The sequence below is a fragment of the Lissotriton vulgaris genome, chromosome 9 (assembly GCF_964263255.1).
Source record: "Lissotriton vulgaris chromosome 9, aLisVul1.2, whole genome shotgun sequence".
NCBI lineage: Eukaryota > Metazoa > Chordata > Amphibia > Caudata > Salamandridae > Lissotriton > Lissotriton vulgaris.
The window spans coordinates 641,579,635-641,605,409 of NC_141697.1; the positions used below are offsets into that span (position 1 = coordinate 641,579,635).

Consider the following 25,775-nt stretch of genomic DNA (forward strand, 5'->3'; position numbering starts at 1 on the left):
AATATTGTAAAGTGAGTCCCGCACCGCCACCAAGTCAACAAATGTCATCAAACGGTCAACCATTCTCAACCTTGGCCCGTCCGATCAGGCGCATGGATGCTTCCTAGCCGAGCTGCCTCCATCTAAAGAGATTCAAAGGACCAAACGTTTTCGTCCAGTTGCACACGGAAGCGAGCCTGGAACAACTAAGCATATTCAATCCCATTGTCACTGAGTTCCCTCCGCACCGACAAGAACCCCTGGCATTGTGTCCGGTCCAGTAGTATAGAATCCAGGAAGGAAGAAAGGGCTGCATTGTCGAACCACATTTGAGTCCCAGCATGAGCCGTCAGAAGAATAGCACGGAGCAATTTTTACACAGTCAAAGCTGATGTCGGCACACTGACTCTTCCGTGACTCCCAGGGCTCGGACATTAGCTAGCTTGTAGTCCAGAAACTCCCGCACCTCCCGTTTCATGGGGTTTACGTCATTGATTAGTTTGGCCTTTGTGGGTGTCATGGCTCTCATTTTGTCATGCAATTGAACGAAGGCCGTTCTCATTAGCCCCAGTTCAAACGTAACAGCGACAAGGTTTATTTTTCAGGGCTTGGGCTCTCCGGCCCAGGGAAGAATGTAGACCACGGATAGCCGCCATGACAGCTCCAAGCGTCGGTTCAACCCTGGCCAACGCCAATTCTTCTCCCTCAATAGTGACAGTCTTTTGCTCTTTCAGAGACCCCTTAGACAGGATATATCGTCCCAATTCGTCCGTTTGGTCTTTTTCGATCACTTTGGAGGGGCGGTCTGAATTGTACATAGGTCGGTATTGGGCGCCATTTTGTTCAACTCATTCGCGATCTATGCCCTGTTCTGTAGATGTAGACCCCGCTCTGTTGTATAGTTACGGCCCACGTATTAACCCATCGATTTGCTGGGATACTTCAGGGTAGCCTTCCAGGTTACACCCGCTTCCATCGGGCCGAGTTTCAGACGATGTCCGAGCAGTTTATACTCTGGGCTCCGTCATTTATGGCACTCCAATTGCAGCAGCCGTGTTATTATATCGCTCCAATTTTGCCGCTAATAAGTTTGGAAGTTCACCTCTAGAATCAGGCAAAACTCCACTTCCATACCGGTTGACCGGTCCCTCCCGGACTCCCACGGCCGATGTTGTTCAACTAGTAGCCGGCTGCTCCCTTACTCGAGGCCCCGGCTCCAAAGCTGATGTAGGCCTCAATCTTAAAGGCGACGTTTCTCCGTCCTCTAAGCTGGTGGATCACTCGGGATCACTCGATCAGGCGTTGTTTCGACTTATCTATGCGGGGGCGTTGCATAGGCGCAGGATAAATAGCAGGATCTAGTGGCAGGATAAGGAGGTCTACGGAGCCAGGAGCCTAAGCGGCCATCTTGGTCACAAGCTTGCCCTCGAGCCGGTTACATAGAACTTTTAAACATCTGCTTTGTGATGTAAATGTACACCAAGTTTTTATACAGCCCTTAGTATTAGAGCTTACCCTGTCTTTAAGAGCAGCCAATGGTTGCATAAAAAGGAATTTGGGCATAATGAGATGCACTAGTTTTCCCACGATTGACCAGTAGAAGTCATCAGACACCAGGTTATATGAGTTGGTGAAAATTATTCAAATGCAAATGTTGCCACTAAAGAACAGCAACTACCGAATATTTACAACCTGGCTGCTAGATGTATTGATTTGGATCGATTATGAAATACTTGAGATGGAAATTAAAAATTAAACTGGACAATTTTAAGCAAAATTATTCGGGTCTACAAACAACAAGAAGCAACCCTTTTAAAACAAATTCTCCATAGAGAACGCACAGTTAAATTAACAAGCAGAAATCTGGGTAACTGGAGCAGAGATACAGAGAGGAGTTTATGTTTCAAGGTTTTGTAGTGTGCCATATGAGCAGGTGTTTTGTGTACGCAAATGTTTTCTTTATTTTAGGATGTCTTGGAAGTCTATTTTTGTTTTTGCAGGCCACCTAAACCACCTTAACCAACTTAGCCACCATGAAGGGAAATGTTTTGTACTTTATTGCAAGCTCAAATCAAGGGCCTCGTAGAGTAGAAATTGAGATGGATAAAGTGGGGCCTTACTAGAAATAATATTATCACATATGAGTTATGTCACAGTAAATAAGCTGCTTGCACATCTTTTGAGTACCAACAACTTAATTTTTGTGCTGTGTTCTGTGTGCAACTACTTGAATATGGAATAGTATCCTTTAACCTCGTAGCAGAGGCACATTGAAATGTATTCCAAACTGAAGCTGGGTAGGAGTAATGGCTTTATTTCTAGTGCTAAGAAACAGAAAAAGTACAATAAGGAGCTCTGAATAAAACTCAATACCTTTACTCTGCTTTCTTTAATTTAAAGGGAGAGCTTTTTAAAAGTGAGGAGGTACTGTTGTAGCAGCCCCAGTATCCTTTAGCCTTTGCGCATAGGCACAGTACAATTTATTGCTTACGGACATGCTGGTTTTTGTGAGGCTGTTTCAAATGCAACAACAAAGCGGAGCGCTATCATTGGAGGGTGATGGGATATTTTTTTTCTTCTTTTTATTGAAATATAAAAACAAGCAAGGCATAAATCATGTTGTACAAAGTGCCAGTTCAATTAAGGGAGGAAGAAATACAATGAGCAGCAATCGATATAAAGAAAGGGGAGGGGGGACAGGGTCAGATGTAATAAAAAAAATACAATAGAATGGTCAAAATGCATGGGTCAGGGGGAAGGTGGAACATAAATGTTATCAACTGCAGGCGGTATACATATGTTTCCACGATAACTATTCCAAGGTCCCCACACTCTACACCATTCCGGGGACGGCCCCAGGCTATGTACACAGTCTTTTCCCTGAACATACACCAATCCATGTTTTCCTTCCATAAGTCTACTGTAGGAGGCCCCCCACAACTGAGCAATATCTCGCTTGGCGATCAAGGCCCCCAGGGATGCACACTGAGTCTGAGCTACAATGTAGTCCGTAGGTTCCCAAACGTTCAACAAGCAGCGTCTGGCCTCCGGCAAGAGAGCAACACCAGTCACTTCCTTCATGACCTCATGGACCCCACTCCAAAAAGCAGCAATCTCGAGACATTCCAAATAATATGAAGAAATGTAGCAACCTGCCCACATCCTCGCTTGCATAATCCCTCCTCAGAAAAGCCCATTCGGACCAAATGGGGGCTCGCGACGTAAATCCTGTGGAGGATCTTAAGTTGTACCAGTCGGAGTCGAGCTGGAATTGCGACCTCCTTGGGAGAGGAGATCGCAGATTGCCAGTCCTCCTCATCCAATTCAAGGCCGTCATATTCAGGCCTATTATTAATTAATTTCTTGTAAACAAGGGAGATGGTGCTGTCGGGTACATGGCCATCCAATAGCTTATCCTCAAGTGGGGATGATTCCGGAATCACCTCACCCAAAGGGAAGACCGACATTAAGGCATGGTGAACCTGGAGGTAGCGAAAGTACTCTGTGTCTGTCAGCGTCAAGCCACTCCTCTGTTTCCGTGTGATGCCAAAAGGGGTCCACCTCCAGACTTCCCCAACTCTGGAAAGAAGCAACTCAGAGTAGTGAGGTAGTCAGGCAAGGGAAAATATGGATGAGGGAAGGACCAGTGGGAAGTGAGAGACCTGCAACAAAAGAATACAGTTTTAATACATATCCTGTCAAAGCTTGCTACTCTCATATAATCTCACTAGAGCTCACTAGTACCTTTCCACTGGCCGTAGACTCCTGTAGAAGTACTTCTAATATTTTGGGACATCAGCTTCTGACTCAAAGCCTTCCTACAACGATAAACCACAATGTTTAATATTCCACTCCACTTGCATACTCTTACTCAGAAAAGGAAAGTATTTAATCAGTTCAGTTCAAAATACTTTTATTCGATTAACTTGTGATAATCATAAAAAGTGCATCATACAGTACAATTTATATAAAAACATTGTTACAGAATAAAAATAGAAGTAGGAATAAAAAGATAAAAATATGGATCATATTATCAACAGTATTTAAATGGTAGAATTCATTTTGCTACGAATCAACAAGCAGGATTTTAAAAACAGAGCAACATTTTTGGCTACATATTGAGTTTCTAGCATCTGTAACGCCAGAAATGCTGGGCGACAGAACCTCAACCCCATTTGTCTCAAGAGTGGGGTGATCCAGCGCTTGCGTGCTTCTTTATAATAACCACAGAACAAAATAACGTGAATAGTTGATTGAATGGACTCATGATCACATGGGCATTTGGTTAGTTCGTGAGACCAGTCAGACACAGTTGGAAAAGTAACAAGGCGAAAAAGTAAATTAAAGCGAAACCTGGTCAGTAAATACTTTTCATAGTTTGATAAATAAAAAGTAAGATAAGGCTGTATACTAAAAGAAACTTGAACCGTCAACAGATGCGTGTTAGTTTTCTTTGTTACTTCAGACAGAAGGCGCAAATCCCTTAGTAGGTTAAAACATACATTTTTCAAGGACTTTCTAGTAATGTCTACCATTGTTGAGGGCTCAGTAAAGTATTGTGGGCAGTTCAGGTCGTTGAAGAAGTTAAAAGTGTAAAGTAGCCATGGAATCTTCTTCCAACGAGCCAGGTTTAAACAATCGAGAATCAAGGAGCGTGTTAGGTGGCATTGTGGCTTCGTCCATATGCGATGCCATAGGAGAATTGGTTGGCATTTGATGACATCGGAAAGATAATCCACACCAAGCTCGATGTGGCAAGCATAATTTGGGGCGCTACTTGGAAGAGCCAGAAGATATTTTAAGAGGCCATTTTGAACCTTCTGTAAATCATCGGTGGGTACATAGCCCCAGACTCCCGCGCCGTAGATTGCTATGCTTTGGCATTTTGCTTGGTGGAATTTTAGCAAATCAGGCGGGGCGGGTTTACCCAGCTTCCTAGAAAAGGAAACTAACGCCGAGGTCGCCCTTTGAAAGAGGAGCTTTCTACTTGCCAGCCCTCTCTTCCAGGACAGTTGGTCATCCACCAACACCCCCAAATACGGATACTCTCTAGCTCGTTCCAGCCTGGTATGCTCAATAAAGAGAGGTTTTAGATTCTTAATCTTGGATCCTGTATACATTACAAAGGTTTTACTTTTATTTACCTTCAGTCCTAATGAAAGCATGAAATTACAGTATTTGTCAAGCTGTATTTGTAGCTGCACTAGGGTTCTTGCAAGAATTACAGAGTCGTCTGCGTAAAGTAGTGCTGGGATGGGGCGATGACTGATGGATGGTAGGTCCTGGCTCCCTTCCAACATGGCCGTTTCCAGCCCGTTGGTATACAGGTTGAATAAAAAGGGAGCCAGAACACAACCCTGTCTAACACCTCGGGTGACTGGAAATAGGGGTGTGAGTTCGCCTCCAATCCCATACCTCACGCAGGCGGTAGCATCTGAGTAGAGCTCGCGCAGAAACCTAATAAGTGGGGGGTCCACACCCAGACCTTCTAAGATGGACCATAGTTTGGCGTGGATTACGCAGTCAAACGCCGCACTAAGGTCGACGTAGACCAAGTACAAATTACCCCCCTTCGCTCCTACGTACTTGCCTATTAAAAGGGTTAGGTTTAAGGCCTGCTCCACAGTACCCAGCCCCTCCCGGAATCCATATTGTAGGTCGGTCATGATGTTATTCTCAGACGCCCAGTCCTGGAGGCGTTCCAGGATCAGGCGTCCGGCGACCTTCCCCAAGGAATCCAGGAGGGAAATGGGCCTGTAGCAGGCTGGGTTGTTCCGGTCGCCCTTTTTAAATATGGGAAGAAGTATGGAGGAGGACCAGGAGTCTAATAGGCCGGTATTTAAGGCTGCCACCATCAGCTTATAGACGATTGGAGACCATAAATCTATATTGGTAACGAAGATGTCAAGGAGGATGCCATCGGGGCCGGGTGCCTTACCGGTTTTAGAGATGGTTAAGGCGTGGGTGATCTCACTTAGACTAAAATGGAGATCTATTGGGTAGACCTGTGTTCCGTGAGAATCAGTATCCATTTCAGCCTGCACAGTACTGGCTGGGGGGGAGCCACTAAAGATCTTTGAAAAGTGGGATACCCACTCATCAGCGGTTACTGCCACATCCAAGTGCCGATGAGAGTTTACGTTATCCAAAAAGGGAGATTTAACTACGAGCCAAAACTGCGAGCTATCCTTAGTTCGGCAGCTTGCGTGTAATTGAGCCCATAGATTCTTCTTATGCTCCTTTTTACAATTCTTTAGGGCTGTTTTGTACTCTAATCGTAGTTTAGCTATTTCTTTCTGGTCTCTAGCAGAGTTATGTGTTGCTGTTTTTAAGGCGGATAAGGCTTTGCGACAGGTCGTGTTAAACCAGCCAGGAGATGAGTGATTGCCTGTCTTATGGTGACGGTATAGCTCGGCCTGTATGATGCTTAAAATCTCTTTAAAACTAAGCATAACTTGCGTGGGTGAAGACTCATCCGCAAGACAGATATTTACCTGGGGGAGTGCCTTTGAAATGATTTTTGTAGAAGTTATTATGGGGTCTATTTTGGACCATTTCACTGAAAAACCATTAGTTCTATCCATAGCCAGTCTGTTCTGGGACAATAAACTTTTTCTGGTTGTTGGGGCTTCGCTCACTTCTATCCTAAGAGTGAGGCTGTTCGGAAAGTGGTCACCAAAAAACTCAGAACCTGTGTTAAATTTTAATACATTGCCCTTTAAGGTATATGAACATAAAATAAAATCTATAATAGTTAAGAAACCCCTACCATGAAATGTAGGTTTAAAATCTACAGTGGGGTCTACAAGTTCATTAGCAAAAGTTAGTTCCAACAAAGTAAGACTGACATTAATCGATTCACCTGGTTGAGAGTGCGAGAAATGTGTCAGGGGGCATTCATCTTCATCCAATAGGCCACAGATGCCTTTCTTGTAGTTGGTACACAGTGGGACATTGAAATCCCCCCCACAAATTACTTTTAGGACGAGCGATGGTTGTTTAGATCGTTGCTCATTTATGATATATGAAATATCGGAGACAGTTTTCGCACAATCAGCAGGGGTTAAGTTGTTATAGAAATTAATAAAACAGTATGACAAACTCCTGGTAAAATTAACCATTAAAATCTGGTAATTGACAGTAAAATGGAGGACTGAAATATTCTTGGCAAGCAGATTATTTGAAATATACATAGCTAAACCTCCCTTATGTCTACCATGAGTGGTATTAATTGCTGGGGATTGAAAAGTTTTGTAGCCCTGTATATGTAATGCTTCAGATGTCCAGGTTTCCTGGAGGCAGATTATCTGATGGATATAGACAAAGTCCAACCATGGTTTAAGGGTAATCTTTGTTGAGAGGCCTGCAACATTCCAGAATAGTACAGATAACGTAATGGTTGAAAAAGTTAAAGGATTGTCTGCTGAACTATCTGGATGCAGGGAGGGAGAAGGAGGAATGACAATTGCTTCGGAGATTACAGGGGATTGAACTACGGAGCTTTGTTGAATAGACAAATCTGCTGGTATAGATGACAATACACTGGGAGGGGAGGAGTACGCCTTGTGGCAGATGTTAATAGATGATGGTCAATCCACCATCTCCAGACAATCATATCTGTTATGCGTAGGGACTCCTCGCCAGCCAAAAGATGGGCCAACTTCCCTAGCCCCCTGACCTGACCAATCTACCCAGTTGGGTCTCCTATTCCAATTTCCTACCTGGGTCCAGTTCCAATCTGGGTCAGACATAAAGCGTTTAGCTGGGGGGTAGAAAAATGATAAGCGATTTGTTCTTATTCCATCGTGGGTAGGATGCGACCCCCAGGAACAAATATGTTCAACTGCTTGGGGATCTTCAAAATTTATAATAATACAATCCCCAGAGATGGTTTTTGGTTCATTACCAACCCACGGAACCCTGCGAACACTAGTCAGTCTATAGTTGGAGTAGGGAGGCGGGGGCTTATTGACGGACAACCAATGTAGCACTTTGTTTTTCAAAGACCACCCCGGTTCTTCAGCGTTAGGATTCAACTCTGGGACCCCCGTCATGATGACAACAAACGGGGAGGTATCCGGTGGGAGATGATGCGAATAACTAACTTTCCGCTTGGTGTTATAAGCGGCATTCTTGGATGCTGGAGTTTTGGGTAAATCTGGTACATGAGATATAGCATGGGTTGTAACAGCGGCCGACAAAGGGTCTGAGGCCGATGGAATTACTGGGCCACTCTTTGCGGCTGCTGTTGGATTTGTTGGCTGGGGAACCGAGCTTAAAGGGTTCTGTTGTGCTGCAGTTATAACAGGGGTAGGTTTGGAAACATGAGAAGGCAATGTTGGCCCAATACTAATAGAATTAGGGTTGGGATTTAATTTGGGCTTAGTTATTAAAGTCTTGGCCTTCGAAGAAGTAGAAATTGGAGTCTTACGAGATTTAAGTTCTTTGGTTAGAACTTCTAAAGCTGTTTCCAAGTTCTCCACTGATGATATAATGGGTTGCATGTAAGACTTGATTAGTGTTTCTATACTGTGCAGCATTTGAGGATCGTAATTAGGAGTAACGCACCCTCTATTCCCATTATCATTTGACGTTATAATGGGTAAAGTTAACGAAGGGTTGGTGATAACTGTAGTGTGAACTTGTGCCTCGTGCTGGAATGGTACTGGTTGGTTCGTAACGAGGTTTAAGGAAGAAGACTGCGTGGTAGGAGAAAGTTGTAAATCTGTAGGGGGTAAGGGAAAAGCAATCAGGGGCATGATCTTATTCTCGTTAGATCCACAGTTTTTCTTGGATATTGCACCCTCCCGAAGCCCCCTGGTGTGAGAATCCTCCCCACTAACGTTAGAGAAGAGGATCGGGGTTCTTTCAAGTGATGGACGAGTTTGGGGTGAGGGTGGCTGAGAGATCTGGGTAGTCGAGAGATCTATGGTCACAGATAAGTCCACGATGCCAGGGACTGTATGTGTATCCAGAGATACTCTTTGATTGGATGTACGCGTAGGGGTCCTAGCCGCCACCAATAGTCCCAGTGAGGAACGTTTGGCTGCGGCCAGGTCCTGGGAGACCCGCCTTTCCAGGATGAGAGCTCCCTGGTTAATTGCATCATTCGCTCGTGCAATGAAATGGTCAATTGGTCCAATAATTTCGGCTGCATGGGAAGTTTTAGTACTTCTGGTCTTTCTTGGCGACATATTTGAGAAGCAATAGGAGGGGGATACAAAGTAATAGAATAACAGAATGTCAGGATTAAATAAGCGTGATATGTCACTGATGCGACAATAGGAAGTCTATATATCGGGCGAGGTAATGACAATGGGGTGGCCCAGTCCAGTCTTACCCGGGCTGGAACGGGATAGAACGGGCCCGCCCTTGGCCCGGGCTTCGCCCGGCGTCCCGCAAGACGGGGGTAACAGCAGCTTTATGCGCCGCCTGGCGCGTGACTGACGCGGGATGCGTCTCCAGGGATGCTGGGAGTTGTAGTCCGTAGGCTGCAACCTGCACCGCGCTCCGCTCGGCGGCCGGACCCGGTGATGAAGCAGAGGTCTGGCAGCGGGAGGCGGGCGGTCTAGGGCACTGATTAGAGTAATTAGCGCTGTCCTCTCCTCGCAGCAAGTGAGTCCTGGCACTGGTGAGTTTTGTAATGGTTCCCCCCCCTCGACCGGGGTAACAGCAGCTTTATGCGCCGCCTGGCGCGTGACTGACGCGGGATGCGTCTCCAGGGATGCTGGGAGTTGTAGTCCGTAGGCTGCAACCTGCACCGCTCGGCGGCCGGACCCGGTGATGAAGCAGAGGTCTGGCAGCGGGAGGCGGGTGGTCTAGGGCACTGATTAGAGTAATTAGCGCTGTCCTCTCCTCGCAGCAAGTGAGTCCTGGCACTGGTGAGTTTTGTAATCATACATACCCTGCAGCCACTCATCCAGATATAACTTAAACACAGCTCCCAGAATAGGGCTTCCTTCCCATCCAAGAATGAGATTTAAACGAGCCCAAGGAAAGGTGCTCCGCTAGTTCGGAGTATGAGTTAGAAATGAGGCACAAAACAATAAACTCAGGGTCCATAGGAAGGAGTGGTTTCTCCTCGAGTGCAGAAGCAACAAAACCAGCAAGCGCTTCCTTCAGCGCGAAATATAGAAGAACACAGCTCCTACTTGAGCAAATAGTCAAACAGTCTTTTCCCAAACGAGTAAAATGAAATGTTCGGCTTACTTTAGGATAAGGGTAGACTCCAGAAAACGAAGCGCTTCCTTCAGCGCGAGGATTTGTAAACAAAATGTCTATCACAATAAAGATCCAGTAAGACTTCCAACCGATGATTCAAGGCTGAAAGGCTACACGATGTGTTGATTAGCGCTTCCCTCAGCGCGAAGATATCAACACCAACAAGGATAAATAAAGCACGGCGGGAAATGAACACGAACACCCCTTCCATTCCGTGAGAGTTAGTCTTTGAATGGCGCTCCCAGCAACGCCCGAAAAGAAGCTCCTCCAGAGGCGGAGAAAACAGCGCTACCCCAGCGCACAAGGAAGGTCCGGCGAAAGGCACGCCGCTCAGCTGGAATCCAGGAAGAGAGAGAGCCTCCACGCAACCAGCGTGAGACTCGATAATGAGGAATAGATACAAACGGCAGATTACGCTCACTTCAGCCCATGCCTTGCTGGGTGATATAGACGATGCTCCTCCCCACCAGGCTTTCTGGGAGATGTAGTCCAGAGCATACGTGACGGTGTAATAGTAGGCGCTTTGAATACTGCTGGCTCCAGTCAGCGCCTGACAGTGTCACCCAATTCAAACTCCGTCTTTAACATCTCAAATGATTTCACCTGGCCCTTAACCGAGAGGTCGCTCACCTTACTAATACCGATAAGGTCCCATCTATCGAACCCCTTGGTTTTCCACAACTTCCCAAGCATGTCAGAACCGAAGAGCGGGGTCGCTAAAGTCAAGCGATCTTTCCACCCCAGGGAAGTATAAGCGTCCTGCCACGTACGCACCGCCATCTTTGTAGGCCCCGACAGAGTCTTAACCACCGATTTTGAGTAAAGCGCCCTATAATAATTATCCCCGGGCAGCAGCCATCTATCCATAGCAAAAGCAGGATTCAATGCAGGACCATACATACCATGGTTGATGGCACCCAAATGAGCAGCCCAGTAATAGCGTTTGATGTCAGGGAGAGCGATTCCCCCGTCATACCAGGGGAGCGTCAATTTGGCAAGAGCAATGCGAGGTCTACCGTCCCATATCAACTTCCTCTGAAGGTCTTCGACAGCACGAAAATAGCTAGCGGGGACAATATCAACAGTGTTCTGGAGAGCATACAAAAAACGAGGCAGAGACCGAGCGGCGAAAGCGGAAGTTTACGCCAACCCGCAACGTCCTGTTTCAATCTAGCCAGAGGTGGGAGAAGGTTCTGTTCATAACGGGCCATCAGATCCAACAAGATAAAGATACCGAGGTACTTAAATCCCGTCAGAGTCACCTGAATAGGGCAGGTACGTGGGAGAAGAGGGACATCACCAGAGAGAACGTATAAGTAGGATTTCGCCCAATTGATAATCAAACCAGAGTTCCTACCAAAGGATGCCAAGACATCGCACAGAACCATCAATGACTTCCGGGGTGAGGTCAAATACAGTAAGATATCATCCGCGTAGAGCGAGATGCGATCCTCGAATTCAGGAGACCATTGAATACCCTTCATTGAGGGTTCCCATCGGATCCACGCAGCAAGGGGTTCTAGGGCTAGGGCAAACAATAACGGAGACAAGGGACAGCCCTGACGAGTGCCTCTTCCAAGACTAAACTGAGTAGAAACACGACCATTCACGACAATTTGCACAAGGGGGTCCTCGTAGAGAAGCCGCACCCAGCCAATAAAACCAGGTCCAAACCCTAACTTAGCCAACACGGCCCATAAGTATGGCTATTCCACGGTATAAAAAGCCATTGTGGCATCTAACGACGCCAAGACGGCCGGCTCACGCAACGTCGTAGCTCTCGCGAGTACGCCGTGCAGACGCCTGAGATTCAGGGCAGTATTTCTATGCGGAATGAAACCGGATTGATCCGGATGTATCCATTCACCGATAACGGTGATCAAGCGGTTAGCCAGCAGTTTTGCAAGGATCTTAGGTTCGGCGTTCAAAAGAGAAATCGGCCTGTACGATGTGCACCTGTCCCTCGGTTTCCCTTCCTTATGGATCACCACAATGGTCGCGAGACGTTGATCGCTGGGTAGAGAACCGCACTCACGAGACTCCAAAAACATATCTCTTACATAGGGCGATATCTTGTCAGGCCTCAATTTGTAAAGTTCAATAGGCAGGCCGTTAGGACCCATTGCCTTTCCCGAACGCAAGGAGCGAATCGCGAGAGCCACCTTGTCTGCAGTTATTGGAGCATCCATTTGTTCCCTATCCAAATCAGAAAGACGCGGTAGAGCAATATCACGCAACAATAGATGTGAATCTTCCTCCGGCCTATCCGACACAGAGGCATACACTGACTGAAAGTGATCTCCAAAACACTGAACGATCTCTTCAGGGTCAGTAACCCAACAACCGCTCGCCGTCTTGATCACAGGCACCACACGACTAGCCCTATCCTTCTTATCCAGCCACGCTATCAATTTGCCAGCTTTATCTCCTACGTCATAAAGCCGTCCCTGCTGTTCTCTACTCATTGCCTTAGCCGCGTCAGTAACTAACGCCCTATATTCCAACTGCTTGAGTCGCAAAACATGCGTCCTGGCACGCATAACTTCCCGCTCCAGGCCGAGCTCAAGGTCCGCTATCTCCGCTTCAATCTTAACCACCTCCTCGTCTCTCCGTTTCTTAACACCTGCGATTAACGACAGGGCCTGGCCCCTAAGAACAGTCTTGAAAGCCTCCCAAAGAGACACCGCAGACAAAACCGAACCCTCATTCTCAAGAAAATAGTGGTCAAGAGAATTCACCAGATCCGCACGAGTTTTAGGGTTCCGGAGGTACTATGGGTTGATCGGGGCTACCCGACCCTCCTTCCCAGGACTGGACCCCATACAAAGCCATAGTGGAGAATGATCAGAGATCCCCCGAGCAAGATGCTTAACCTCAGTAACAGAAAGCGCCTGTGCAGCCGGGACCAAAACATAATCAATTCTAGAAAGACTACCGTGCGCGCCCGAGTGAGAGGTGTACTGCCGCTGAACGGGATGCAACAACCTCCAACAATCTACCAAGCCCAAAGTATCAATGAAATCATGAAGCCAGTTCTGCGCCCCCTTAAGATCTCTAGGTGGGTGCCGATCAGCCATACCAGAAGCCACAGCGTTAAAATCACCACCCAATAGCAATGACCCCTCGGGGAGAGCGAGGACCACCCGTCCCAAGTCCACGAAAGTAGTTGACTGTAAGCCAGGGGGGACATAAACAGAAACCAGGGAAAGAGTTCGACCCTCCCACCTACCAGTTAGAGCAACAAAGCGCCCCCTGTCATCTAGGACCGTTGCATCGATCTCCAATGGGAGAGAAGCCTTAATCAGAATACCAACCCCCCTTGAGCCTGAGGAAAACCCGGCATGGGTGACCAGACGATACCCCTTCCTATTCATGGCATGACAAGTATTACCTATCAAGTGAGTCTCCTGAAGAAGGACTACATCTGGGGAAAGACGTTTCAACAATTGCAGCACTACTCTGCGTTTAATCCTATCCCCCAACCCATTCACATTCCAACTCATCAGTTTCAGCCCCCTACCCCCATCCGAAAGTGAAAGTTCCAACCCCAACGAGAATCCAGCTCTTCAATCAGAAAGTCTGACAATACATTGCCTTGCAGGAAAACAAACACACAACCCAACAAAAAAAAAAACACTCCCCCCACCAACATCCCGTTAGGAAACCCCCACCCTGCACCCCTGCGTAAGACTAGAAAGCCACCCCAACTTGCAGTGTGCCTGTCGCCCCCACATCAACTAAGCTACAAAAAGTAAGTCAGAGGAGGAAAGAGACCAACCAATAGCCCCGCAACCCCCCCCGGATGTCACAACCATTCACATTGCAGGATTAGCGAACCACATTTCGAGGCCAACTGGGAACCCCAGAAACCAGGCAAAGGTGTCTATTCCTGCTCCATCGGTCCGCTTCTGCCCATCCGGATTGTTCCTCTGGCGCAGGATGGTTCGGTAGAGTGTCAAGCCAGTCGGCCACCGCATCAGGCCGATCAAAAAAATAAGTGCGCTCAGCGTGTTCGATCCTCAACTTGGCCAGAAAAAGCATAGCGTACTTAAGTCCCATATCACACAGTCTCCTCTTTACCCCCAGGAAACCAAGTCTCTGCCTTTGAACAGATTGGGTAAAGTCCGGGTAGAAGTTGATAGTAGTGTTCTCGAACTTCATAGGTCCACTCATCCGCGAAGCCTGCAGGATAGCGTCTCTGGCACGAAAATTGAAAATCCTTGCGATCATAGGCCGCGGTGGGGCCCCCACCTTTGGCTTACCACCCGGAACTCTATGGGCCCACTCGACCATGAAAAATTTACTTAGTCCCTTGGGTGCCAGATGGTTAACAACCAAGTTTTCGACGAAGAGGTCAGCTGCAGAATCTTCCGCCTTCTCCGGGACACCAATAATGCGAACATTGTTCCGCTGAGCCCTCCCTTCAAAATCCTCCAGACGACGGACAAAGAGATCATTGGAGGCCCTCAAATTGCGGACCTCCGTCTACAGATCAGCAACATCGCTCTTCAAACTGGAGGTCTTAATGTCCAACGACTTGACTTTCTCGTTAGTTTTTGTCAGGTCCGTACTGATCAGATTAACATCGATCGCCGCAGTGTCAAGTTTATGAGCGAGGGTCTCCATTTGTTGCCCAAGGGAGGACTTGATCCCATCTATGGCGGCCATAACGTCTTGTAGGGTCGGTTCGGTTGCCGAAGTCGGAACATCTCTAGTGTCCTCCAGCGATCTGCCCGGTCCGCTAGGAGATCCCCTAGTTTGGGCATAACGGTCCATATTGTTAGTCTGGGTATAGCCACCCCACCGCGTTGTCTTGAGCTTTTGCTTTTCACCCTCTGGTTTCCCCGCCATTGCGGAGTACAGACCCACGTGAGGCAGATAGACTAGGTAGGAAGATGGCAGTTCCAGGACCTCAGGGCCGCGGCCCAGCCTCACTCAGGAGGGCACACGCCAGGTATCCTATTAAGATTCTCAAAGCGGTGAGGAGGTACACTCGGATGTGGCGTAGAATAGCCGACCGCGGCACTAAGGGGCCGCTTGCCGTCGAATCTCCCTCGGGAAAAGACCAAATTGAAAGTGAAAGTCAACCAGACCGGTCGACCCCACCACCTCAGGCCGATGTTGTTCAACTACAGCTCGGGCACTGTCCCAACTCCACAGCCGGGCATCACGGAGGCGTAGGTCGCAATCTTCAGAGCACCACAACTCCGGTCTCCGGGGTCCGATTCGGAATCTGAAAGCAGATCTCGCCTCACCCGTGGTTCATCTTCACGGATATGTCAATGAAGGACAGGATAAACGACAGGATAAATGTGGGAGGCTACGAGGATCTAGGGAGCCCTGTGCTCACGCGGCCATCTTGGTCACGCGCGAAACTCCTCCTCTCCGGGTGATGGAATAGTTGATGCACATTCCCATTTTTATGTTGCAGATTCTATTGATTTGGGGCATACTTTCCTTTCTGAGCACCCATCCCTCTTCAAGACACGGATAGAAATTGCACTACACTAAATGTTAATATTGTTATTTTTAAACAGAGTGCAACTCAATAGCACCAACAAATTAGAGTTTTCTCATGTTGTGTGCTTGTAGCTCACTATGCTGGTTTCCTTATTGTGTTCTGGACGTGAATTATGTCATCATGGGAGGCACCACTTGAGTACAACTGTTGGAGATGTGGTAACATTCCACACCTTCCCTCCTCTAACCCAAATCATTGTATGTGACTCAAGAAATCTAGTGAAAGCATTTAGAAGTGCTGTCCTTTGGCTCTAGAAGCAATGCTGCTTGGACCTAAGTCTATCAGTGTTTGCCCTATAAAATGTGAGAATACCTTCTACTGCAGTTACATAACAGAATTGTAGAACATCTGTAAATGACCATTTAGGTGTCAAACTGAGAGCTATAAGGAATCTTTGCGAGTTTAGTGCCTGGTAAAGGGGGGTGTTGTTGGTTGATAATAGCGCCTTTTACTTTAGTGCCCAGAGACCTTTTAGTGCGTGTGCACGCTCTATATAGGGGACACTGGCATTTATAATGAGATGTAGTGTAGTGCCCTGGAAACTGGAGTCTCCTACTGGCTCCTGCCTATGGTCAAATTATTGTTTCATTCTGGGCAATGCATGCAGGGTCAGTAGGAACCTCCTTAGGCCGCTATCCATTACTCTGGCCCAGGTTTCAGATAGCAAAATGCGGTGTGCAAACGTAAAAAATAACCAACTAACTGCATTACATAACAACCAACTGGAACTGGTCAACCAGAATTTACAAACGGGAACCACACCCTGGCAGAAATCCCGCGGTTCCTCACCATTATATATATATATCTTTTCGAACAGGCAATGTATACCTCAAAACAGCAGCAATACTTGTAGTAGTTAAAGTGTCTCCTTTAGGTTTTGCTCAAATGGCCTCTTTAATTTCTTGGCCAGTTTCTCCACTTAAGAGTGACATCTGAGAACGACATCCTGGCTAAAGAAACAAAGGAAGGACTACAACAGACGACTGCCGGCAGGACTAGAGGCGGAGGACAATCGAGCAAAGGTGATGCTGCAATAGGAGCTGTGAAATCAACACATTAAATTCAGTGGTCAAAGAGCATTAAAGAAGCATGGAAACTGTAGAGCGTTTACATATTGTACCGGAGCGGAGAGGCTTGTAGATGCTGAAGTAGAAAGCAAGGTGACTTACTGCTTTTTGTGCTCAGCTCTGCCGCTCCGAGGCTCTGTAAAATTAAAAGTGAAAGCTGCGTGTGATGAAATGTGGCGCCATGAAGTGTGTGCTGAGTGGTAGCTGCAAGATACAGTGTGGCAGGGCCGCGCTGAGTATGAAAACAAATCACAAGCACTGATGGTTTTGCTTGTGGTGGTGGGGAAGTTGTTCACATACAAGAAAAAAATCCTCTCCTAGTTATAGAAGCTTTATTTAATTGAATGTGGACGCAAGGGGCCCACGCCCTCTTGTACAGAGCGCGCATTGGACGACCTTGTTCTGCTTCTGGATGTTTAGGATTGGAGCACTGGGGTCACCACAGCCAATCCATGTGCGCTGCACAGAATCGGGACGTGCCTATTGGTTGTCAAGTCCTATGTGCCTTGGCAGTGTATAAACACTGAAAGAGAAAGATGGTAGTGGTCTGAAAGGGTGCGGTATAACATCGAGAGCTGCTGACTGGTGAACCGGGTGCGAGTCTGCATCAGCTCTCCTGTGCCTACAAAATAAATGCCAATCGCAACAAGTACTAATTGAATTGTGAAATGGAAACAAAATTACAAATGCCCATGTACATCCACACTGGCAATTATTTAACTCAAACAGTAGAAAAGCCCACATCAAAGAAAACAAGGGGGTAAAAGCAAAGGTGCTGTGCACATACGAAAGAAAAGCCCACATCAACGAAAACAAGGGAGTTAAAGTGAAGTTGCAGTGCACGTCGGAGACAAGTAAATGCATGGGTCAGGTCGTAAATCCAAGACAAAACAAGTAGATAAAGCGTGCACACATGAAACGGGCGCAGCGTTGAGAGAGACACAACAATACAGGAGCATGCTCTTTCTACATAGAAGGAAAATAAAAAAAAAAGAGTGCAACTGACACAAAATTCAACAACAAAATTGGAAGTAGACAAGTCCTGCAGCAATATACTCCATGGGAGTTAACTTTTGAAAAAGTGGTGGGCCATGCAACAACCATAAGCCACTTAGAGTCTACGGTATTTTAATGACACTAACAAAAGCCAATCCAAAGCAGGGGGCAGGCTCCAAGCCCATAGAGTGAATACACCATGTCTCGAAGAGCCAGTGCTAGCGCTGCCTATCCTCGACCTGAAAAGAAAGAAAGTAGCTTTTAGTTAAAGATTTAAAGATAACCTTTGAAGTCATGTAGATACATTTGCGCACATGCGTTCACCGACCAAATTATTTAGTTTCCAAACATTCACATTTTTCCACTCCATTTTACTAGTCTGCAGATATTACCTCATTGCTTACCATCAACCGCAGGCCTGTACTCTACTTTCCACCCAAAGCTGAAATACCGACACCAGAGAGCTAATAAAGCTTTCGCACACCAGCCCTTCTGTTTCTCTACGTCGCCTCCTATAACCCTCCCTCTAGGCTGGCCCCTCTTCCTTTCTCTCCTCCCCTTTGCCAACCCACCCAACTCTATGCTATCTCTAAAACTGGCCCTTAACCCGTCTTTTGCTTTATTCCCCTCATCGTACAGTGTACTGCTCTCAGTCCCAAAGTTGTCCCTCATTTATTTCGACCGCCCTTTCTCCGCCGCTTGCCACGAACACCTCCCACTTTCGGTTCGGGGCGCACTCTGTTGGTTTTGTTTCACTGCAATGGTCGCTACCTCTGCTCCTCACCTCGCCTTCCCTTTCCCCTTCAGTCCCAAGCTTTCGTCATCTCGTATCTTTGACACCCGTCCTGTTTCTGTCTTCGTCGCATTTCCTCCCCCTAGCCCAGCCATCCAACTGCTATGTCTCTCGCCCGCCCCTTCAACTCTTTCCTCCCACCCCCCGGTCCTGCCCTCCCTCCCCCGCCTTTCCTTGCCCTGGACGCTGATCTTCCTCCCAATAAAGTTGCCTTATTGTGCGGGGCGCGTGGGGCTGGGAAGCCGTGACAACACCCGGGCAACGGCAGCGAAGCCCAGGGGGCGAGCGTCGCAGTTCACGGAGAGGTGAGGAGCTACCGGCCTACGGGTAGATAGAGAGAGGCCTGGCGGCGCGGGGAGAAGGTGGCCCGGGAAAGGCGGAGATAAACCCGGCCTGGTGCAAGGGAGACTGCCACTACTGGAGGATGCGGGGTAGAGGATTAGAGGCAGGAACCTGGCCACGGCAGAGGGCGCAGGCAACATGGAGAGGAAGATGACCATGATTGATGAGTGATAATGGAGAACTAAGTATGAGCCTGCCCGAGAGGACTTGTGACAGGGCGTGGGGAGTGTAGTGGAGATCATGGGCGAGAAAGTCCATTGGGCGTGGGAGAAAAGCGTGATAGAAAAGGCGTGAGTATTTATTTATTTATGGAGCAAAGGTAATACCCGAAGGCTGCTTTACATAAAGATTGGAACGTTACATACGGAAATGAATTTTTACACGCATTTCATATTGAGTAGCAAAGAACCCCTTTTACACAGGTTTTATTTAATGTAAGAGGAGAAAGACAAGCGTAGCACCGTGAATCCAATTAGCATTATTATATGGACATTTTGTGAAAAAGTGAGAGTAGAAGATGGTGCTTCAGTTCAGTGTGAATTAAGTGTAAAACATAATAATTAGACAACGTAAACAGGCAGCGAAGATCCATCAGTAAGTCATGGTGGTGCAGTATGTCACTGGGCAGAAAAACAGGAAAAGGGCAGGTGAGAAAGTGTGAGTTCAAAGTGCCAAGAAGAAGCAGATCAGAAGGAATATAGCCATAATTTGAAGTGTCTTTGAAGAAGGGCTTTCAGTTCGCCCCTGAAAGTAGGCAACAAATTAGTAGTTCATAGGCCTGGAGGAAGAGTTATCGCATTACCAACAAGCATTGGCTAAGTCAATAGGTCTTGTCAATCCGAGGGCTACAGACGTTGGCAATGTAAATGCATTTGTGCAGTCCTGTGTTGTTTTTATTGAGATAAACAAAAGCATTAACATTGCCAATGCCTGGGGCTGCCACTCGCACTCGCATGACTGTACATACATGGCAACATTTTCAAGGTGGGAGAATCCTTTTGAAAAATGGGGTAATGTAGTTTCCCCATTGGTTTATATTGACGGATTGAGGCATAAACAGTGACTCCTGGCAGTGGACACAATGTTTGTCTAAGCTGGCGATTCCTCCATAAGCTTACATCATGGGCTAATAATGAGGGGGAAATCGTGGCTGGTGTTGGAGTTGACAAGGGGTAACTGAAGAAAAACAAGCATTGGAAATGCAATAGGTCTCGCATTAGAAAAGTTGGAGCTATTGGTCTTGTAAATGACACATATTTTATTTATGTGTTGGTTTTTAAAATAGCTAAATTGATAGCTTTGTCATTTACAATGCCAATAGTTATACTTTTGCAAATGTGACACCTATAGCATTTGTAATGCAATATGTTTTATTTACGTGACTTAGATGTATTCATATTACAAATAACAATGGCCTTTATTTTTTTAAATAATTAATACTTAAATAAAACGTTATTGTAATTTATAATGGCAATAGCTTAAACTTTTGTAAATAACTTTTGTGAAGATTATGTTCAGTGTATTTTATTGTGACGAAAATCCAAGAACAGAAGTGAAATATTAACATCTTTTTGTGACATTTGTAATAAACCTTGAAACATTGAGAGAACATATTTGAACCAGTTGTTGTTGAATGGTTGCACAGACTGATGCTCTGGTGGCGCTGAGTGATGTGGTGGCGACGAATGATGCTCTGGCGTTCAGTGATGCTGTGGTAGTGCTTAGTGATGTTGTGGTGCCCCTGAGTGATGCTGTGGTGGTGCTGAGTGATGCTGTGGTGGTGCTGAGTGATGCTGTGGTGGTGCGATAGACAGATAGATAGAGTGAGGGTGATTGATAGATAGAGGGAGAGCGATAGAGGGAGGGCGGAAGATAGAGGGAGGGCGATAGAGTGAGGGTGATAGATAAATAGATAGATAGATTGAGTGAGGGCGATAGAGGTAGAGAGAGGGGTGTGTAGAGAGAGGGGTGTGTAGAGAGAGAGGGGTGTGTAGAGAGAGAGGGGTGTGTAGAGAGAGAGGGGTGTGTAGAGTGAGTAATGTAGAGAGGGTTGTAGAGTGAGTGGGGGGTGTAGAGTGAGTGGGGGGTGTAGAGGGGTTGGCGCCACATCCTCTCCTTGAGTTGAGAGATTTTGAATTCTAAGACTTTTGAGCATCCACACAGCAGCCCGGCAGGCCCAGTGATCGGACAAGGGGATTACCCAAACTCAGACCCTTGTTCTCCTATGAGAATAGACCCAATGTGGTGCAGAATTCTTCTTCTGTCTTTATTAATTAGGGGTTGGAGGTAAAGCAGACTGCACGAGGTAAACAGTGAAGCTTTTACCACCATGGAAGCCCGTCCCCTCCCTCTTGTTCCGGCCTATAGACATTTGGGGTGCCTGGAGTGCTTTTATTTTGTTGTTAACACTCACCTGACAGGCCCTCCTGCAAAGCCCACAAATCTGTCAAGACAGTCAAGTGGGAGCCCTTCTCTGAGCTGCGCCCCGGATACAGGCCAGAGCCTAGCAATTAGAATCATACCACGGGTACTTTCCCATTTGTGGGTGAAATAGCATAAATCATGGGTCATAATTCGCCTCGTGGTAATCTAATTACCGCCGTGGGTATTACCGCTGCCAGCCGGGCGCTCTCATGAGGCCTTTCAAAGTGAAAAGCAAAAACTCCGGGAGTGTCTTACTGTGCACAAAGAAAAATGCTATGGATGCTGACTGACCAAAGTTTACTGTTCAAACCCAAATCCTATATCTCATTTTTTTGGAACCGATTTAACATGGAAAAATGTATACACGTAGCATACAAACGTATGGAAAAGAAAAATGGTGTTGGGGGTGAGGAAGTCGCGGATTGCATATCATGTTGAGGGATGATTATTCACACCTCCTAGGAAGAATTAACACATGTTTAAGGACCTGGAATGAAATTTAAGATTTCGGTTTTTGCATAAGAAATAATCCCAGTTTTGCAAAGTGGAGGCAACATAGGTCTGGACTCCACATTTCTTACCTGATATCAAAAACATGATTTTAGTTCTGCTAGCTGTTGAGTTCCAGCAGGTTCCTGCTGCCATGAAGAGGCTGCAATGCGCTTTGCGAGCTCGAGCTTTTTTCCGCCTGAATAGTGAATGCAGTGGAGTATGTTAGCTGTGAATAATGAGATTTAAGGTACAGCCAGTAAGTCATCAGCTGTGCTAAATTAAACAGGCATTGCTAGCACTGTGCTGCTCGACATGAAGCGCAGTGTAGGAGTTTACTGCGTTTCAAATGTTGAACAGCAAAATGCCAGTTTATCTTATCCAAACTGTGCTAACATTTACCAGCATTGTTAGCACCATCGTGCTGTTCAAAAGGAAAAGAATGTGCCGAAGGAGTGAGGTGAACCACTGCTGTAGGGGCGGTGTGAGAGCATGGGCGAGAGCAAAACGAAGTACGGCGAGAAAGCAAACGGGCGAGAAAGAGCCACTCTGAGCATGGGGGAGAGAATCGCACAGAAGCGACGTGGTAATATAATTACCGCCGTGAGTATTACCGCTGCCAGCCGGGCGCTCTCATGAGGCCTTTCAAAGTAAAAAGCGAAAACTCCGGGAGTGTCTTACTGTGCACACTGACCAAAGTTTACTGTTCAAACCCAAATCCTATAACTCATTTTATTGGAACAGATTTAACATGGAAAAATGTATACACGTAGCATACAAACGTATGGAAAAGAAAAATAAGGAAAGAAATTAGACAGAAATGTAGAGGGGTTGAAAATACACAGCAGGGGTGCCAGCATATGCAGAGCGCTCAATGGAGAGAGATAAAACAAAACAATACAGAGGGCATTGCTGTGGGGAGGGGGGAGGAGAAATGCGACACGGCCGCAGCAGGGGGCGGAGCAGGGAGAGTGGCCTTTGAAGTGCACTTCAAAGGTGTGGGAGGAGTGATGCTAAGGTATAGCGCACACTGGGGGAAACTTGTGGGGCGGAGTGGGACGAGCTGCTGGGGGAACAGATGGCTGGCGATTTGATGCTGTGCACGCGCATTTTAGGTCAATGCGCTTGCGCATTGACCTAAAAGCGCACGGGCACAGCACCAAATCGCCAGTTGTTTAAAGTCTGTTTAAGTCCCTATTGTCTTGCTCTGCTCAATGCGCATGCGCATTGAGAGACGAGACCTAAAAATGGCCCCAGTCGTGCACACAGGGGCGCTGTGCACCAAGTCAATGTAAGTGATATAAATGGAAATATGGACTTGGTGGTACTTACTATTCAAAGTACCTGTGCAGGTACTAAATACCGGATAGTACATGCTGACGTAAAGCACTGGTCAAGACAGGGGAGGCAACGAAGGGCCAGACAACAAGCCGCAACTAGAGGGAGCTGAGAACAGGGAGAATCGAAAACTGGAGTGAGTTATAACAATGAGAATTAGGTGGCTGATAGTGGGAGAACAAACTCATGACCCCCCACCGGTTTAAGTCCTGCTAATACAGAACGCACATATATTTGAAAACTCTCTATTGATCGTAATCCTAGAAATGAATTCTAGCTCAGCGCACAAGAATATCAAAATATAATCTGGACTTTGGAAAAGCGCCTCAAGTGGCAAAGCAGATTGGTCTCGGAAAAGCACTGGGAGCCTCATGAAAAGCGCTGTTAACAAACAATCAAAAAAGTAGTGCAGACATAATGTCCTAAATTGGCCTCTGCGTAGGTCGAGGAGTAATTGGGCGGGTGACTTGGGGAGGGCAAAACACAGAAGAGACATGCCTTATGCATGCCCTTGATAAATGGGGAGAAGGAAAAAAAGAGCAACAAGGCTTCCAGCAAATGGGAAGCCTATAGGCGGGCTGTATGCCCAGAAGCAGATACAACATGTCTCTCTTTGAGACAACAAATGTGCGGCGTCTAGACCAGAGACAAAAATAGGGCTGTTTAAATGTATGTTCCTCTCTGAAAGTCAGTGGTTCAAGAAGCAGAAGCAGTGTGCTGGTTTGTGTGTGAACCTGAGCATGCCAAATATCTTAGCTTCGATGCTAGGTGTTGTGGAGCAGAGATGTGTAGGACTTTGAGTGCTGAAGGTGTTTCATATATAGCTATAGCTGCAATGGGAAGCCATTTGAGAATTTGAAGTACTGTGGTGATGCTTTTTAACAGCAGAATCGAAGCACCCTGCAGCATGGAGCACAGCTTTCGAGGGAGAAAGTTACGTTTTGGGCAGTCCAGTCAGAAGATCGAAATGTAGACACTCCTTTAGACCATGTCCACCAGTTCCCTCATCCCAAAGCCAAAAAGTTAGTTGTTAGGGTCTTTGAGGAGAAACGTGATATAGAATTGTGAAAGGACCGATCTTGATTGAAGTATTGGATATGTGTGTGTCATTTTTATGTCTGAGTATTTCATTCTTCACGTACTATATCACTTTGTCACTTCATCTCACTTAAGTCACTTTCTGTTTATATTGATGAAATACTTTTTGTGACCGCCATATATATAAATCTATTTTTTAATCAAATCAAAAAGTGAGTAGTACAAATATGTGAATAATTTGTTTTTCTTCTCTGTGTGTTTTCGTTGTTTGTCCAAACGTGGGCAAATCATTTTTTTGTGATATTATTTGTTAATGAGATACTAAGCAATTGATCTACCCGACAGTACCGGCTGTAGATTTACCTATAATCTGTTTGGAAGCACAAATTGCATGTAGGTGATCCCATTTGCTAAAACCATAAATATGTTCATACTTGCTAAACACTGGTTGGCTTTTAACTGAAACCCTTTCAAGTTACTTATTCCAGTGTATCTTCAAGTGCACTTTTCACCTTACTCTTTTCAGCGCAAAACTTGGTCCGAAACTGGTTTTTAACCACAAACTGCAATATGTTTTCTACTCATGTTTGTAGCTGCTGCTTTAGCATCATAATTGACTTTTGGTCCCGCTTCAATCCAACAGAAAAAGGACAGACCACAATTATTAAGTACCTGTAGTAACTGCATCTATCGATCATATCTACAAAGACCATATGAAGGGCTTTAAAGAAACCTTGTGGTTGTGGAATGGTTGAATTTATTACTTTCAATGTGGGTTTAGGGGAGAATTGCTGACAGACAATGAATTTATGAAGGAACATGGTGAGTGTCGTGTAGATTGGGAACAAACCAGTCTTGTTTTATTTGCATAAACAAATGAGCTCTTTAGGTATGGGCTGATAAACGCAGCTGGCGAAGAGCTATCGTAAGCAAAGTCTGTGGCATCATTGGTTTACCTGTTAATAGCTGTCTATACATTAGGTCATTTCTTGAATTGTTTTTCCTGGAGGAGCAGCCTCCTGTAGTTTTCTGAGATGCAACCATGCTTTCTCAGCATAATGAGGCGTGTCAGTCTGTGGTAATATTAGACTCACTCAGGCAGTGAGGCAACTTGGGCGGTGAGGCAGTCTGAACCACCAGAACAGGGACATGTTGTGAATCTGATGCCACAGGAGGGGCTGTGCACTCAGCTGCGTAATTAACTGCCCAATCTGCTAGTGCATTAGCCTGGGGCACAAAATCCTGTCCACTTGTATCTTCTGGACATTTCACAACTGCCACTGCTTTTGGTAATGCAAGTGCTTGTATTAGCACCTTTAAAAGGTTTATATGCATAATAGGACTTCGGTATGACTTAAGGAAACCTCTCCTGGCCCAACTCATGATACTGGAATGCACAGTGGTTGTCACATAAGCTGAACAAATTGTATTGACTTCTCCTAGCTTAAGAGCAGCTAATAAAAAAACTGATTTTATTGATCCATTTTCAAAAACATCAGAGCAGTTCAGCAATGTCCAACATAGCATTCATGATGTACTTGTTGACAGCCTATCAAACAATTACTCA

The 25,775-nt window shown here is 46.2% G+C and overlaps 1 protein-coding gene across 2 annotated transcripts in view; it reads left to right on the plus strand.

Annotated features, from left to right (window-relative positions):
* Positions 1-18,433: 18,433 nt before the first annotated feature.
* Positions 18,434-25,775, plus strand: part of C9H11orf68 (chromosome 9 C11orf68 homolog) — a 44,932-nt gene continuing 37,590 nt past the window's right edge. The window contains exon 1 of one of the 2 annotated variants that reach the window (XM_086938305.1): positions 18,434-18,882. The gene's annotated coding sequence lies outside the window, so the exon portion shown is untranslated. Of the gene's footprint in view, positions 19,210-25,775 lie in introns of both variants that reach the window. The other variant, XM_086938306.1, reaches the window with a different exon arrangement.